This window comes from Dryobates pubescens, chromosome Z (genome assembly GCF_014839835.1).
Source record: "Dryobates pubescens isolate bDryPub1 chromosome Z, bDryPub1.pri, whole genome shotgun sequence".
NCBI classification, from domain to species: Eukaryota; Metazoa; Chordata; class Aves; order Piciformes; family Picidae; genus Dryobates; species Dryobates pubescens.
The window spans coordinates 16,835,400-16,851,884 of NC_071657.1; positions in this window are offsets into that span (position 1 = coordinate 16,835,400).

The following is a 16,485-nucleotide window of genomic DNA, read 5'->3' on the forward strand; positions in this document are numbered from 1 at the left end:
GTCAGGGATCCCTCATTTTCAGCTCACTGATCTCTTGGGCTTGCATGTCTGCACAGCTAATACAAAACTGTTTTCTAAAAGAGAAATGCAGACGGATTTGTGTTTTTAACAGTATCACAGTATAACTAAGGTTGGAAGAGACCCCAAGGATCATCGAATCCAACCTGTCTCCACAGACCTCATGACCACCGTGGAACATAATACTCATATATGAGAAGTGAAAGGATCTCACAAGAATGTGAAAAGTGTAAAAGCCAGTGTCCAGAAGGAGATGCAAAAAGAAACTGTACTAAAAAGTCATATAATTGTTGTCAGCTTGCTGATACAGGTACATGGACATAACCACCAATTATGTACATGTATGCCAATGAATCCTTCTTCCAGGAGCACATCCAGTTGCTTCATGCTCCCATGGCAGGCATTAATATTTTTGTCATATAAAATAATTAATACCGGTAAATCCCACAATTCTTTTTATGTGTTTTCTGCTTTAAGACTTCTGACTGATAGTTTTCTTTGTGTGGCAGCTAGTTCTCATATTGTGTTAAATGTGAATCATCACTTCCTACCCATGATCTCTGTGTCATTCAGCATTTCAGAAGCTTCTGTCACATTTTGCAGTCAGTCATTATCCTTTTGTGGTAATAAATTCTAGTTCTTATCAATGTGCTCTGGGTGTATTCATACAATAGTTGCTCTCTTTTCTGACTCTCTCTTTTATACTTTTTATAGCACCCAGTCATGTAGCTCAATATTTTCACATTTCAGACAGCTTTAAATGCTTATCTTTACTGCTCTACAAACTCATGCAATTTCTTGTATTCAGCTTACCTGAAAACACAAACCAATGGGATAAAATGTTGGAGAAAAAACAATATTTTGACTTTCTCTTGGAGGAATGATTTGGAAAGCAAAGTGGCCTATCATGTCTAATATTTTCACCCAGATTATTGTCTATAAAAATAATGAGGTGTAAATTCTTTAAAATAATTATTTTAATCAAGATACTTCCAAACACTAGGGAAAAGCTAGTCAGACTAGACTCACTGGGTGTTCAGATACCTACATTGCAGCTATTTTCTGTAGCAAATTGATCTCAATATATATGATCTGTTCACCCACAGAAATTTATAGCTGATATCCCCAACCAACCAGTACTATTGAATGTAAAACACTAGAAGTGGTTAAACAACGGGCAACTTTAGTGATGTTATTTTATATCACTCACATTTCCTGTTTAATCATAGGGTTGCCACCTATTGAGCACTTTGTGCTCTCATCACCTTCTCCTAGACAATAATATACATGTCTTCAACATACCTCTGGTATTTAAAAAATCATTCTCGATGTTTTCTAAAGAAAAGTATTTAGGCATGACATTATTGTGTCTCTTAAACCATTATGTATATTGGCTGTGACCAGCAGTAGGTTCAGACTATGCGGTCTCCTTTGATTCATGCTGTGAGTAGAAATACAACCATCGAAGTGTGCCAAGTAGATGAAGCCAAATGGTTCTTCTTCCTTTTTGGACATTGTCTTTTACTTGAGACAAAACATGCCCTATGTTTTGAACCCTTTCTTGAAAAACTTCATTTTTTACCTCACTTGAAGGCTTCCCAAAAGCTACTGTCCTGCTTTTGAAGATTTTAAGCTTGAGCCTATCTTTGGGGAAGCCTTTCTTGTTCTTGTTGTACCATTCATTAGGTAGCCAGATGGGGGGGAAAAGCAAACAAACAAAAAACCCCACCTCTTCACCTGTCAAGGTAAACAAGTATTTAAGTATGGACTTAAGTATAGCCATAGACAAGCAAAGAACTGAATGAGGTCAGCTGTAAGTACTGCTTATTTGCCACTGACCTAATGGCATTTCAGAAGGCAATTTAGGATGCACTTGTACTTACCTAGATTCAATGAGATGTAAATCAGTGATATATAACTTTATGACAGGAAATTGTAGAGCAAAATAACTATAATGCACAATCTTTTATCCCTTTTTTTTCTTTTTTCTTTTTTCTTTTTTCTTTTTTCTTTTTTTTTTTTTCCTTTTTCATTTTCCTTTTCTTTCCCTTTTTTACTCCTCGGACTGTTGTGTCATACTAATCTGATGACAAATAATTATTTAATTGGATTTTTATTATTTTTGCAATAGATGAATGTATATAGCTGATTCAAAAGACATCCTGAGACTAACAATTTTTTGTTTTGTAGTATTTCCCCTACCAAAAAAGCAGAACAAAGACATGTAACGTTGTTTTACATCATTTGATAACGTCACTTTGAAACTTGGGTTCAGTCCTAAACAGATTTTGAAGCACCATGTAATGCAAGGAGAGAAGCCTAAGGGCTTTATGTAAATGTAATTAGTTTGCAAGGATTAGATAATATTGATTATTAATAAAAATTTATCACATGAATTTCTAATGATTTAGAAAGGAATACAAACACACTTATTTCTAGATTTTCCCAAACCATATCCTGCAGGGTGTTCTTAGTTTTATCTACTGTTTACAACAATAACCAGAATTGTATTACATTTATTATCCAAATTGTATGATCTAATGCATCTCTTAGAGTGGACTGCACTTCTTAGGGGACTGTATTTTTGGGAGGATGAAAGAAAAGCAAAAATCATCTTGGAACATAAAATTCCAGCTATTGTTGGACATCAGCTCTGCATATCTTGCACACAAAACACTTATCATCCTACACCATATGTTCTGCAAGAGCATAAATGCAGGGAAGTGTATAATTCTGCAACTGTAGAATAACAGCAACCAGACTTCAACATCATTAACCAACATAATTGCTTGAGATGCTCTTTCACAAAACAAAGATGTGTTGTTTACAAGTGTAAAACAAAAATGCTCTCCTGTAAATATGTGGCAAGTAAGAGATAACATGCATTGAAAGCTAGAAATTAAATAGCTGTGAACTAAAAGCAGTGGTAATTTAGAACAAAAATACCTTTCTCCACTTAAATTCATAGAGTCATAGATTGGTTTGGGTTAAAAGGGACCTTCAAAGGTCATCTAGTCCAACCCCGCTGCAGTGAGCAGAGACATCCTCCAGCAGACCAGGTTGCCTACAGCCCTGTTGAGCCTGACCTTGAACATCTCTGAGGATGGGGCCTCAACTGCCCTGAGCAACCTGTTGCAGTGTTCTACTACCCTCATGGTAAAGAAATTCCTCCTAATGTCCAACTTGAATCTACTCTTCAATAATTTAAAATCATTGCCCCCGGTCGTGTTGCTACAGGCCGTTGTATGCAGTCCCTTTCCAGCCTTCTTGTAGACCCCTTCAGGTACTAGAACGCTGATATTAGGTCATCCCAGAGTCTTCTCTTCTTCAGCCTGAACAACCCTGTCCTCTTAGGAGAGGTGCTCCAGCTTCCTGATAATTTTCATGGCCCTTCTTTGGACTCACACCATCAGGCCCACATCTTTCTTGTGTTGAGGGCACCAGAACTGAGGGCACAGTACTCCAGGTGAGGTCTTAGCAGAGTAAAGTGGCAGAATCACCTCTCCCCAGCTGCTGGCCATGCTTCTTCTGATGCAGGCAATGATGCAATTGGCCTTCTGGGCTGCAAGCACGCATTGCCTGCTCTTGTCCATTTTATCCTCTAGAACTCCCAGTTCATTTCTGCAGGCCTGATTTCTATCACCTCATCTCCCAGCCTGTATTGGTAAAGAGAATTGTTTTGGCCCAGGTGCAGGACACTACACTTCAACCTACTGAAACTCATGAGATTCACATGGGCCCACCACTCCAGCTAATCTGGATTGGTCATTACTTTTACTTCATTTTAAAACTGGACAAGAAAGGGGAGAAAAAAACAAAGAAAATCTCAACAGACTGTTGGTAAAAGCAATGTAAAACTCAACAACTCAGCCCTGGTAAATGCTTTCCAGTTGTCTTTCTTATCTAAAGCCAGATCTGTGTGCTATTTGGTTACATGTAAGGGAAGTGCATAGCTAGCACTTGGGAACAAAGGAGAGATCCCACTTTGTCATCTAGTCAGGAAGGAAGGATAGAGCCACTTTATCTCCTTGTTGACCTTGGGCAGCATATTTCTTCTCCAAGAGACATGAAAGCTAGGATGTCTCTTGTTATGAAGAATTTACTGAGTCCCAATTAAATTTATAAAGAATTTAATAGGCGAGCAATAAAGCAAATGCAGCGCTGGGCGACAGAGGAGTCTCCGCTCCACCAACTGCCGCCCCTCACCCTGAGTTCATCAGTCTTTTATGTGGTGGTTCTTCCGTATCTGTGTTTGCCACGGTTCGGGATATGCATGCTCTAACTGTTGCTAGGGGGTCGTTTTCTGTCTTCAGGGGGTCGGTGAGGCTGAAGCAAGCAGTCTTCCTCTATGTCCTTTCCTTCAACTTTAGTTATACATTACCATATATAGGCAAGTCTTTTGTTTAAAGCTAAAGTCAAGGGTTACATAGTATCAGCATCCTTGTTGCACAAGCTTCTTAGTTCGGCTAGCAAACACACAATGTCGTTGTTTGACATTTAGCAGCACAGCAGGTTCCTGTATACAATGGGGCTATAACGGGTTTTGGTGATACAGCAAATTCCTACATATCATGAGGCTATAACAGGTTTTGGTGATACAACAAATTCCTACATACAATGAGGCTATAACAAACATTTCCTCTAACCCTTTTTAACATCTCTCATTTGTGATTCATCCTTTTGTGTTTTTCCTGCCAAGAAGAAAACATTAAAACTGTAGAACTCTCACAGAATCTGTTAAGTCTAAGGTAGCTGTTCCTCCTCTACCAACACCTTAATTATACCTTTCAGAGACTGAGTTCCTTCTGAAAATTTGTTATAATGTAATAGTTATGCTTTAAAGGAAACTTGTTTGTTGGACAAAGGGGCTTTCTCTTTTCTATTCATTTGTGATAGGGCACTTAGACTTGGCTAGAATCTTGCTTAATAATTACACAGAGCAAAGAGAAAAACTTAATTAAATTTTAATGATGAGTGTGATTGTGCTGATTAGGATAATAGTGGTCATTATTCTATCACAAGACCTCTTGTTTATATTGTCTGTTGCTAGTACCATGAAGCTTATCTCAAAGTTTGTATGTATCTTCATTTGGTAATCTCTCCTGTTATTATTTGCATATTCCATTCACATTCTCTACACTTCATTGTCACAAAAATATCATTACATATTTCTCAGGTAGACACATTTATATGAACAACAACAATCTTTAATATACCTACATATTTTTCTCATGCAGATTCCAGGAACTTGGAGACCTAAAGTAGATTGGACCTTAGATTTCAGGCTCAGTAATGTCCAATGACATGACATGGGGCAACAGGTGCAAGATGGAGCATAGGAGATTCTATGTAAACATAAGTAAACACTTTTTCATTGTGACAGGGACAAAACGTCTCTTCTCCCAGGCAACCAGCACAAGAACAGCATCAGAACAAGAGGACACAGTCTCAAGCTGCACCAGGAGAGGTTCAGACTGAATGTTAGGAAGAAATTCTTCACAGAGAGAGTGATTGCCCATTGGAATGTGCTGCCTGGGGTGGTGATGGAGTCACCATCATTGGAGGTGTTTAGGAGGAGACTTGATAGGGTGCTTGGTTGCATGGTTTAGTTAATTAGGTAGTGTTGGATGATGGGCTGGACACAATGATCTCAAAGGCCTCATCCAGTCTCATCTCGTCTCGTCTCGTCTCTTCTCTTCTCTTCTCTTCTCTTCTCTTCTCTTCTCTTCTCTTCTCTTCTCTTCTCTTCTCTTCTCTTCTCCTCTCTTCTCCTCCCTTCCCTTCCCTTCCCTTCCCTTCCCTTCCCTTCCCTTCCCTTCCCTTCCCTTCCCTTCCCTTCCCTTCCCTTCCCTTCCCTTCCCTTCCCTTCCCTTCCCTTCCCTTCCCTTCCCTTCCCTTCCCTTCCCTTCCCTTCCCTTCCCTTCCCTTCCCTTCCCTTCCCTTCCCTTCCCTTCCCTTCCCTTCCCTTCTCAAACACTAGAACAGGATGTGCAGAGAAGTTCTGAAATCGTCTTTTCTGGAGACAGACAAAAACCACCTGGATGTGTTCCTGTCTGACCTACTCTATCTTGCTTTGGCAGGGGGGTGGACTACATGATCTTTCAAGGTCCCTTCCAACTCCTAACATTCTGTGATTCTGTCATTTGAGTAAGTACCCAAAATGTTGACATGGACTTTGTCTAAAAGTTCGTTTTTCTCTCTTTTGTTAAAATGACCAGATATCTTCTGAGGTGGGCTGCAGGACTTGTGTCAATCTCTTTTTCTGTGACAATCTAATGAAAATATTTGAGGCTGGCAGAAATAAATGGAGCATGGGGCCATTTGTTGAGTGACATTTAGACACTCAAAAGGCGTGTCCCAGCCCCCTAATCTGTACTGCAACATATAGAATAGAATAGAATAGAATAGAATAGAATAGAATAGAATAGAATAGAATAGAATAGAATAGAATAGACCAGGTTGGAAGAGACCTTCAAGATCATTGCATCCAACGTATCATCCAACACCACCTAATCAACTAAACCATGCAACCAAGCACCCCATCCAGTCTCCTCCTAAACACCTCCAATTACGGTGACTCCACCACCTCCCTGGGCAATCCATTCCAATGGGCAATCACTCTCTCTGTGTAGAATTTCCTCCTAACATCCAGTCTGAACCTCCCCTGGCACAGCTTGAGACTGTGTCCTCTGGTGTGGATATCATCTCCGGTGTGGACATCTTCTGGTGTGTTGTCATTCCAAATAACTAGGCACCTAAGCCGTATGGCTTATCTATGAGGTGGGTAAGTTGAGAGATGCTGAAAATCCAGATACAGTCACGATGTTGCAAAGCTTTGTCCACTGTGTTGAGGAGCTGATAGCCAGAACACTTTATACAATTATTTAAATCATGCTCAGGTTTCCACATTGTCTGCTCAGGTGTGAAAAATGCATGGAGTTAGAATTTAAGCATTTAAATGTAAGACAACAATGTACATTGCTTATTTTCATATCTCACCAGGAAAAAAATAAAGGGTACTCTAGGAGTGTTGCAGGTGGCTACAGGTAAGAAGTATGGAAGCATCAAGTACTGTGTCAAGAGGTTTGGCACTGAGTCTTAATGTTCCCAGTGATCTCTTTTGCATCAATATAAAGGTGAGACTATCTCTTCCACCTCCTTTTTCCTTTGTGGACTTCTCATCTGCAATGGCTGGTACCCTGGGCAGTGCTTCCTTTATACCTCAACCCCATGATCACTCCCAAACTTATTGTTTTATCTTCATTCACATAGTGGACAATGACACAAGTTATGGTATCACAGCACCAACTCAGAAGAAATATTCAGCTCCTTATCCTGTCATGTCATTAGTATATCATCAGTCTCAATTGCCTCCATCTTCTCTGCAATTACCTCTGTGATGGGCACCCTACAGAGTGCTGCTTTCTGGTTCACAAGCAAGGTTCATCACACTTGAGGTTATTGCTTTCTGGCTCACATACAAGTTTCATCCCACTTGACAATAAGGGCATATCATTTTATAATGATATAAGTGTAAATTACAAAATCAGTCTGAGACTTAATTGGCTGACTAACATCATATTCATGTTCTAAGGTGGCTGAAGGTAAATAGGTTTCCAGTGTCAATGACTAGCTGCAGCTCTCAGTCCACATGTAGGATACAATCATTCAAAAGAGGAAAGCATGAGTTAGCAGGAACAGAAACCAATAGTTAGGGATGAACAAAGGTCTCAACCTTTGTAATTTAATATTTCAGATTTCAGTGACAAAGGTATGGAGCACCACGTGGGGTCTTTATTAAAGGCCATCTAAAGAAATAATGAATTGAGAAGAAATGACATGATCAATAGGTAAGCTTCAGCTTACATTTGTACTAATTCTCACCTAATTGCTTGCTTGGGTCTGCCCATGCCCTTAATTGCATACAAGTATGTCACCTTTGAACTCTGCTCTGTTAATTTTAACTGTAAACAATAGACAGTCTTTGAAATACTTATTCCAGTTTTCTTTCTTTGCTGTCACAACTGAACCTACACCTCCCTGTTGTATTATGGAAAGGAAATGTTTTCTCCTTCTTGTCCCTCAGAGACTCAAAGTTAAAATTCAGAAGTTTCTAATGGCCTTAATACTGACCCAAGAAACACCACCTCTACTGACAACAAGCAGGAAAGGTGACTCACCAAGTATGGAACCTGTTTAATATGTCTGTACACCCACATGTGAGCACATGCACACCATGGTCAAAATAATTCAAAATGTCATGACAGACAGGAGTTCTCTCAGCTATAGAGCAAATTTTGCAGAACTTGTGGATTAGATTTTTTTTTTTAACATTGCCTTAAGATCTTAAAGAACAATGTTGCACCAGTAAGGTCCTTCAATTTGTTCTAATATGAGTCAGGAGCAAATCTTTCTATCCACTGGGTAACATTCACATTTATTCCTTTGTATGTCAAACAGAGCCATTAATCATTCCAGCAGCCTCACTACCTCATAGGAGATGTAGGGCAATGATAATGTTTTATGTGTGTAATTAATCCTGTGGCAGATGTGTAGTTTCCAAGACTACTGCCATTAGAGTATTGACAGGATTCAGAACAAATATTCAGGCACTGGGTTAGTAATGGGTTTAATATAATAATATCTAGTTACTCATAGACACAGAATATTCAGCCCTTAAGTTTTACATGAGTGCTATTATTTGTAAAGGCTTTCAGAGAACTAGCAAGGAGGGTTTTATATTCCTAACGCTGCTGTTGAACAAACAGCTCTCAATTAACATAGCAGCTGGGTGTGCATAATTCCTCAATTCCCCTCCACTCTGTAATAGTCACCATTTGTGAAGTCAGAGGAGTAATTTATAGTGAAAATAAAGGTTATCCAGGGAAAGCAGACTATGCCGAGCAAGCTGTGTATACCTTTAAAAGTTTGCTTTTAAAATTATGCTCCCTTTTATTCCTGCTAAAAAGACTTCCTTAGCTGGATTCTTGGCAAAGGGACAAAGTCAGTTACATATCACAGTAAAATTGAGGAAGCAAAAATCCCCTACTTTTCTTCCACAAAGCAGCCCCTTTGCAGTGGATATGGGTCTTCAGCTGAGGATGGCTACTTATCCACGTTTCGATACATTTTCCTATAGTGACTTTTCATTATTTGTTACAGTATTACTATTCCTTATTATTATATTAGTATTATTATTATTACTTGTTCTGGTGGGAGGTGGATGTGCTGGCAAGCTCCACAAATTTGAAAGCTACACTTTAAATGGACATGATTTCTTACACTATATGCTTCCTAAAATGCATAAAAGTGTGGACTGTTGGCAATGCCTCCTAATTTCAAATCATGTAGGAAATGGGCAGCTGATAAATATCCTTATGGAGTGGATACATACATTTCCTATTTAGTTTGGACCATCCTGATTCTCCACTTTAGTGGGAATCATGAATTTATTCATCCAATAGTCCTCAGATTAGTGGCTCTTTATCAGACTTGCCCCCCAGAAATAAATGTGGACCAAGATAAGAAAGATGGAACTTACCTGCAGCAGTTTCACAGTTTGGTTATTAAAACTGATAAACAGAAAAAATCCTATGCTCTCTATTTCAGATAGAGGCTTTGTGGAAATTGCTGTAGCTGGGGAGAAACAGGTCTGCAGTGTTTGTTTTCAGTAAAACAGATTAACCAAACACAGACGAGGAGAGCCATGTTCAGAAGACGACTTGGGGAAAGGAACTATTCACTGGAGAACTCTTCATGAAGCTTTTGTGCACCATGAACTGCCTACCCTCAGCTCTTATCTGTGCACCATTGTGCCACTTTTTCAAACTCGAAACTGAAAACACCCAGACATCTGTAGGACCAGCTGTCACATGTCATGTGCAGCAAAGATGAGTGGAAAGGAATTTTAGCCCTGCTGTGAGCTACCCTTACACCTGCTATCTGCAGTACAGCATGATTCAACTCAAACTTCCCACTCCTCAGCTCCTTCACTGCCCATAGTTTACTGTTCCTTTTGGAACATTTTCATCTCCTGCTCTGCCTCTACATCATTAGAATCATAGAATCATAGAATCAATAAGGTTGGACTCACTTTCAGAGGTGGGGAGAGAGTACACGCCTCTGTGGAGAGAGGCTAGACTCAATTGTATGCATACTGACGCCCTCCAAAAAAAATCCATGTGACTTTGGTGACTGAATGCTTTGGGTCTGCTTAGGAAATGTGAATTAGATAGAGTTTCTATTAATTTTAATTGTCTTCTATCACTGTTCTACGTGAGGACATTTGGACTTATTTCCTTGTAATAGTTTCTAAGCTATTTTGCAGGCAAGGAATTGGATTGTCCACATAATTCACAGACTCAGCTCAGGATGAAGGTAGTCTCAGCAGCACCCCAAAAACCAGGATTGTTTTGGTTTGACACACTCTACTGTAAATGACACCACCAAACTGTTATGGTTAGACCAACTCTCTGAACCAATCCTGCAACCCCTTCTCTTCCCTCCCCTACTAGGTGGGGCAAGGAGAAGGAGGATCCTGAAGGCAGATAAGAGAACAGAAAGCCTTGTAAGTTGAAATAAGGGAAAAACCCAACAAATTTAATGAAAAAAATGCCATGAAAAATGTAGCAGGCAGGGAAACAGACGAATATGAGCTGCACATCATAAGCAAAATATGGGAAAAAAAGGAAGCACCCTAGTCCTGAAGTGGGAAAAGGGAAACAAACACTCAAACAGGACATTTTGCAAGTTGTAGGATGAACTCCAAGTCCCATAAATCCCTTTTGCCCCCAGCCAGCTCTTTCCATTTGCAGTGAGCATGACATCAGCATGGTATCAAATCAGTCATTAACATGCTGCCAACCCCACAGCTTGCTCCAGTAGGACCAGTCCTGGTTTCCACTGCATGGCCAGAGGGAGTTTAGGCTCAAGGTGAGGAGAAAGTTCTTCACAGAAAGAGGAACTGGCCAGTGGCATGGGCTGCCCAGGGAGGTGGTGGAGTCACCATCCCTGGAGGTGCTCAAAAAAAGATTGGATGTGGCACCTGGAGCCATGGTTTAGTTGTCAGGCAGTGTTAGATATTAGGTAATAGGTTGAACTTGATGATCTCTGAGGTCTTTTCCAACCTGATTGATTCTGTGATTCTGTGACTATAGAGGGTAGTCCTCCATTCCCTGTCCCTACTGATGAGACCAGCCAGCTAAAACCAATACAAGGCTATTCTACTTGGAAACACTGGGAATATATAGGCAGTTTCATCATCCATATTAGATGTGCTTATCTGCTGCCTGATAATTGCCTCGCTCAATCCAGTTATTGAAGGGGGATTTTTCTCACATCTTCTTCTGCAGACCCAGTATCTTAGACTTGCTATGTGATTTTCTATAATGCTAAACTAAATAGAAGTTCACATCACCTAAATTAATGTTTCTAGGAGAACTTAGGTTAGCAGAAAGTTATACACCTTGAAATGTATGTACATCTTATTATTATCTTTCATTTATAGAAAGTATGTTTGATTCTATATTTCCTTTTTTTTTTTTCTTCCTTTTTTTACCCAGTCTGTAACAATATATGAGTTCACTATGTAATGCTGAATGGCATAATTCACTGTAGGGGAGGGTGGCTAATATTAAAATGGTGAAAGGAAAGATTATAAACATGTCAGAAATCTTTGGAATGCATGAATTCTATGAAAAATATCTGCAAATCTAGGAGTAGCTGCTTGCCAATTTTTTCCTATTAAACTGTGGAAAAGAAGGTTATACATAACATGATTATTATGTACACTGTTCCTTTGCCTTTTTTTTTAGATTAGAATGAAGTTAATTTCTTCATTAAAGAAACAGTATGTAGCAATATTTGAAGGTAGTGTCGTATTTTACCCTATGAAATCCATTGTGTTAAAAAACAAACAAACAAACAACAACAACAAACCCAAACTAACCAAAACAGATTAGCTCCATGTTCATATTTACTTATGTATAGAAATAAGGAGGATTGTAACAGGTTAAATCAAGCATCTCTCCTTGAATCTACTTATACTTAAAGATTCACAGTTTTCTGTAGCAATTAGCAGTACAGTGTAAGTTATATGTGCTGTGCAGGGAGAAAGTTATTTTTTGGTTGTTATGGGATTGCTTTTTTTTGGGGGGGTGGGGGGGAGGGTGTTTGGTTGGGGGGTTTGTTTGGGGTTTTTTGTTGGGTTTGGTTTTCTAGGGTTCTTAGGTTGTTTGTTTTGGTTTTCTTTTGGGTTGACTTGGGTTGGTATTTTTTTGCTTTTATAAGTTATTGCCTGGCATTTCCATTAAATGCTCTCCCTTCCTGAAGAATGAGCAGGGAAACATTTCCTTTTCACTCTTTCAGTATTATCTCACAGATGTCCAACCGTCATGTTTCTCCAGAGCTGTCTCTTATCCTACACAGCCTTCTCACCCTTCCAGTACTGCATATTGTTTTATGGATGCCTGTCCACCAGTTTTCTCTGGAGCTGTCTCTTCTCCTACAGAACCTTACATGCCATTTTAGTTTCTTTGTTTTAAAATCATTCCATACATCTGAACATCCCTGGTGTCTCTTTCTATGTTTCCCTGCAATATCTGCTCAAATAACGTGACCAGATCTGCATTTAAGAATAAAGATCAGTGGATTTAGGTGTAGTCAAGGATTTACACAGTAGTATATGATACCCTTTGATTTACTCTTGGTTTATCATCTGCCCTTGTCCGGGTTGGTGATTCAACACATTAACTCCTGGCTGCTTCTGGAAGTTTCAGATAATGCTGGCAACAAGTTTACTGCGAAGGAAAAAGATTGCAAATTCACCTTGCTGACACTTCAGAGATACTAATGGAACATCTGAACACCTGTGCTCCATCAGCTACTGGGAGTACCCCCCAAATTACAGTGTCAATATAAAGTCTTTTTTAGAAGAAAACTGAAAAGAGGTTGCAAGTCTGTAATCATGGGATAAGTGGAAGCAGGTGGAAGGAGCCAGAAGAGGAGTGAAAACAAGGTGCAGAAACCAAACACCATCCTGGATAAAGACTGTTTCAAGGTGGTTTCATTTAGTATTTTATTTCTGTTTCCCCTGTTGATTTGCTAAAAGCAGGTTTTATTAACGATTCAACCCAAACAGTTCTGTAGATTTCTGTCATGCAAAATGGACCCAGACATTTAACCATAAGGATTTTCTCCCGAGTTAGGTTATGGCTGGACTTGATGATCCTAAAGGTCTTTTCCAAGCAGGTGATTCTATGAAAGAATGAAAATAATCTGGTTTCTTTTCTGCTGTGTTTTCTATCTATCTTTCACACCTCAATCCCATACTAGTTCCTCTAGACCTCTAAGCAGAGTCTGGTTCTGAGGCACTTAAATATACTTTATCACATAAACCTTTCCCTCTTTTAACAATTTTCAAAACCTTTTGTCACTGTTTTTGCTTGTTTCAAATTTGACTTGTCAGAGTTGTTTGGGTTTTTTTTAATATATATATACACCTCTTTTATATTCTTTTCATCAAGAATATATTTTTAACTGCCTCCTTTACAACTTCAGTATGTTAGGCATGAAAAATATTTTTTAAAGTATCATTTCTTTGGCGGAAGGGGAGAATGGGTTTTGGTGTTTGCAGTACAAATGTTACTATTTTCAAGTTGTTTTTTTCATAAGCTTGGAAATAGGGATACTGCAACTCTTCTTTCCAGATCAGAATTCTCTCAAGGCTATTGTTCCTCTTTGTTTCAGGACTCCTTCAGTCTTCAATGAAGACTGACCTAAAAGCATAAAATTAGCTAACTAAAGAAAACTTAGGGTCAAGTGAAAATTAAGTTGTGTGCAGGTAGGTCTCTCTGACAAACAATGTAGACAAGAAAGGAAATAAATATAGTCATTCCAGTGCAAGTGTACTAGTAATTTTGTGCTTCATTTTAGCACAGAGGGAATTTTTAAAGGAAAATACATCTTTCTAAACCATGTGAAAAAAAATTTCAAATTATAATGTCAAATGTAATATGATACTTGTTTGTCAGTTTAGGCTAAAAACTACTTGACATATAGATCTCCTGTTTCCCTCCAATAAATCTGGGTATGCTTTTAAGTAGTTTACTATCATACACTGACAACTGGGTTGTAACTAATTGCATGACATGGTTTATTTCAAATCTGTCCTCAAATTTTTGCCATACACATTTGTCAGTCCTATCAATCATTTCCAACATGAAAGACACATTGTTTAGCTGTTGCCCAGCTGCAGGGATTTTCATGTTACTAATTTGAATTATATACAGTGTATGAGCTTACCCTAAGAACCATGCAATGCAGTGTATTGTTTCCTCTTGGCAGTGTTTATAACCGTAAGAGGAACTAGTGTAATTTTTGCAAATTGACATAATATCTGTTTATGATCTCTCATTAGCACATGCTGAACCCATTTGTACTATCACCTGATTTTAAACTAGACACCATAAGCTCTGGAGAAATGTTGGCGACTGCACTATGGGAAGGTATAATACAGCTTCATGCATCGTCTTTTCCAGGAGTTATGAGACAGAGAGAAGTGCCTAAGAAATTCCAGGCTCCTAAGCAGGTTTCAAATTTGTTTTGTGAAAATCCCTGTCATGCAATAAACAGTGCATTGAATAAACTGTGAGTAAAAATAGTGTTGTTATGCTTTTAAGCTTCTGGCATATCTTACCAAAATATGTGGAGGTAGGGCCAAATGGCTCTCCAATGTTAGGGAGATCTCCTACTCCTGACCAAGTAGCAACGGCAGAAGTAGTGCTGTCTCACAGGCTGCATTTTTACCACTGTATCATCCACTGCTACTCAGAGCAGATGCTTCTTTATTTATGACAAAATGCACTAAATTCAAGCCAGTGACATCCATATGAAACAGTTTATCCCACAGTTAATCTAGCATACTATATGGTGCTTTCAAGACTGTCATTGCATACAAGAGTAAAATATTAGGTTACGCTCCTTCAACAACTATAATTAGAATCCTATCAGAGTTATAATCTACAAAAAAATAAATTATGGAGGGGATGGAATGGAAGGACAGGGTTTGGGGTTTGGGTTTTGTTTGTTGTTTTGGAGGTATTTTCATGGCAAAAAACTGCTGTGGTATTAATGCCAGTGACATTCATAGTGTTAATAATATAAACAGCTTTGCACAGTTACTATGTACCAATTTATATTAATGCAAATTAATTGACAGGAATTTATTGCCTCTCTTTCAACTTGAACAAGGCTTAGGGAAAATACATGTGAATAGTTTATTTTTATTCAGCATTACTTTTCTGTTTCAGCAAACATGTGATTTCTTTTTGTTTAGAAAACAATTTTGCTTAGCAAACAAAAAATCACTTTGTAACACAAATGCTAAAAATAAGTCATTTGGGTGTTGATCCAAAGTCTTTTGAAGTCATTCAGAGATTGCTATTGACATCAGTACCTTTTGAATCAGATCCTCTAAGGGACAGATGTAATAAAAGCTGATGACAGAGAAGAAGGTTAAAGCTAAAAGTGAGATGAAAGGAGATGAAAGGAGGAAAAATTGCCACATTCACCTTGTTTCATACTACTTGGAGTGAATTCATCAGGATATTTAAAAACTGAAACTGAGTTTCTTTTTATCGTCACAGAATCACAGAATCAACCAGGTTGGAGGAGACCTCCAAGATCATCAAGTCAACCAATCACCCAACTCCAACTAATCAACCAGACCATGGCACTAAGTGCCTCATCCAGCCTTAAACACCTCTAGGGGCATAAACCGCACCACCATCCTGGACAGCCCATTCCAATGGAATGGACAGCCCATTCCAATGGAACACAAGCCCTATGAGGAGAGGCTGAGGGAGCTGGGGTTGCTTAGCCTGGAGAGGAGGAGACGCAGGGGTGACCTTATTGCTCTCTGCAACTACCTGAAGGGATGTTGTAGACAGGCAGAGGTTGGTCTCTTCTCCCAAGAGAACAAGAGGACACAGTCTCAGGCTGCACCAGGGGAGGTTTAGGTTGGATATTAGGAAGAAGTTCTATACAGAGAGAGTGATTGCCCATTGGATTGGGCTGCCCAGGGAGGTGGTGGAGTCACCATCATTGGAGGTCTTCAGGAGGAGACTTGATGGGGTGCTTGGTGCCATGGGTTAGTTGTTTAGGTGGGTTGGATTGGTTGATGGGTTGGACATGATGATCTTGAAGATCTCTTCCAACCTGGTTTCTATTCTATTCTATTCTATTCTATTCTATTCTATTCTATTCTATTCTATTCTAATGGGCAATCTCTCTTTCTGTGAAGAACTTTCTAAGATCAAGCCTACCCTTCAAGTAGTTGTATAGAGCAATAAGATATCCCCTGGGCCTCCTCTTCTCCAGGCTAAGCAACCCCAGCTCCCTCAAGCTCTGCTACTAGGGCTTGTGCGCCAAACCCCTCACCAGCTTTGTTACCCTTCTCTGGACATGTTC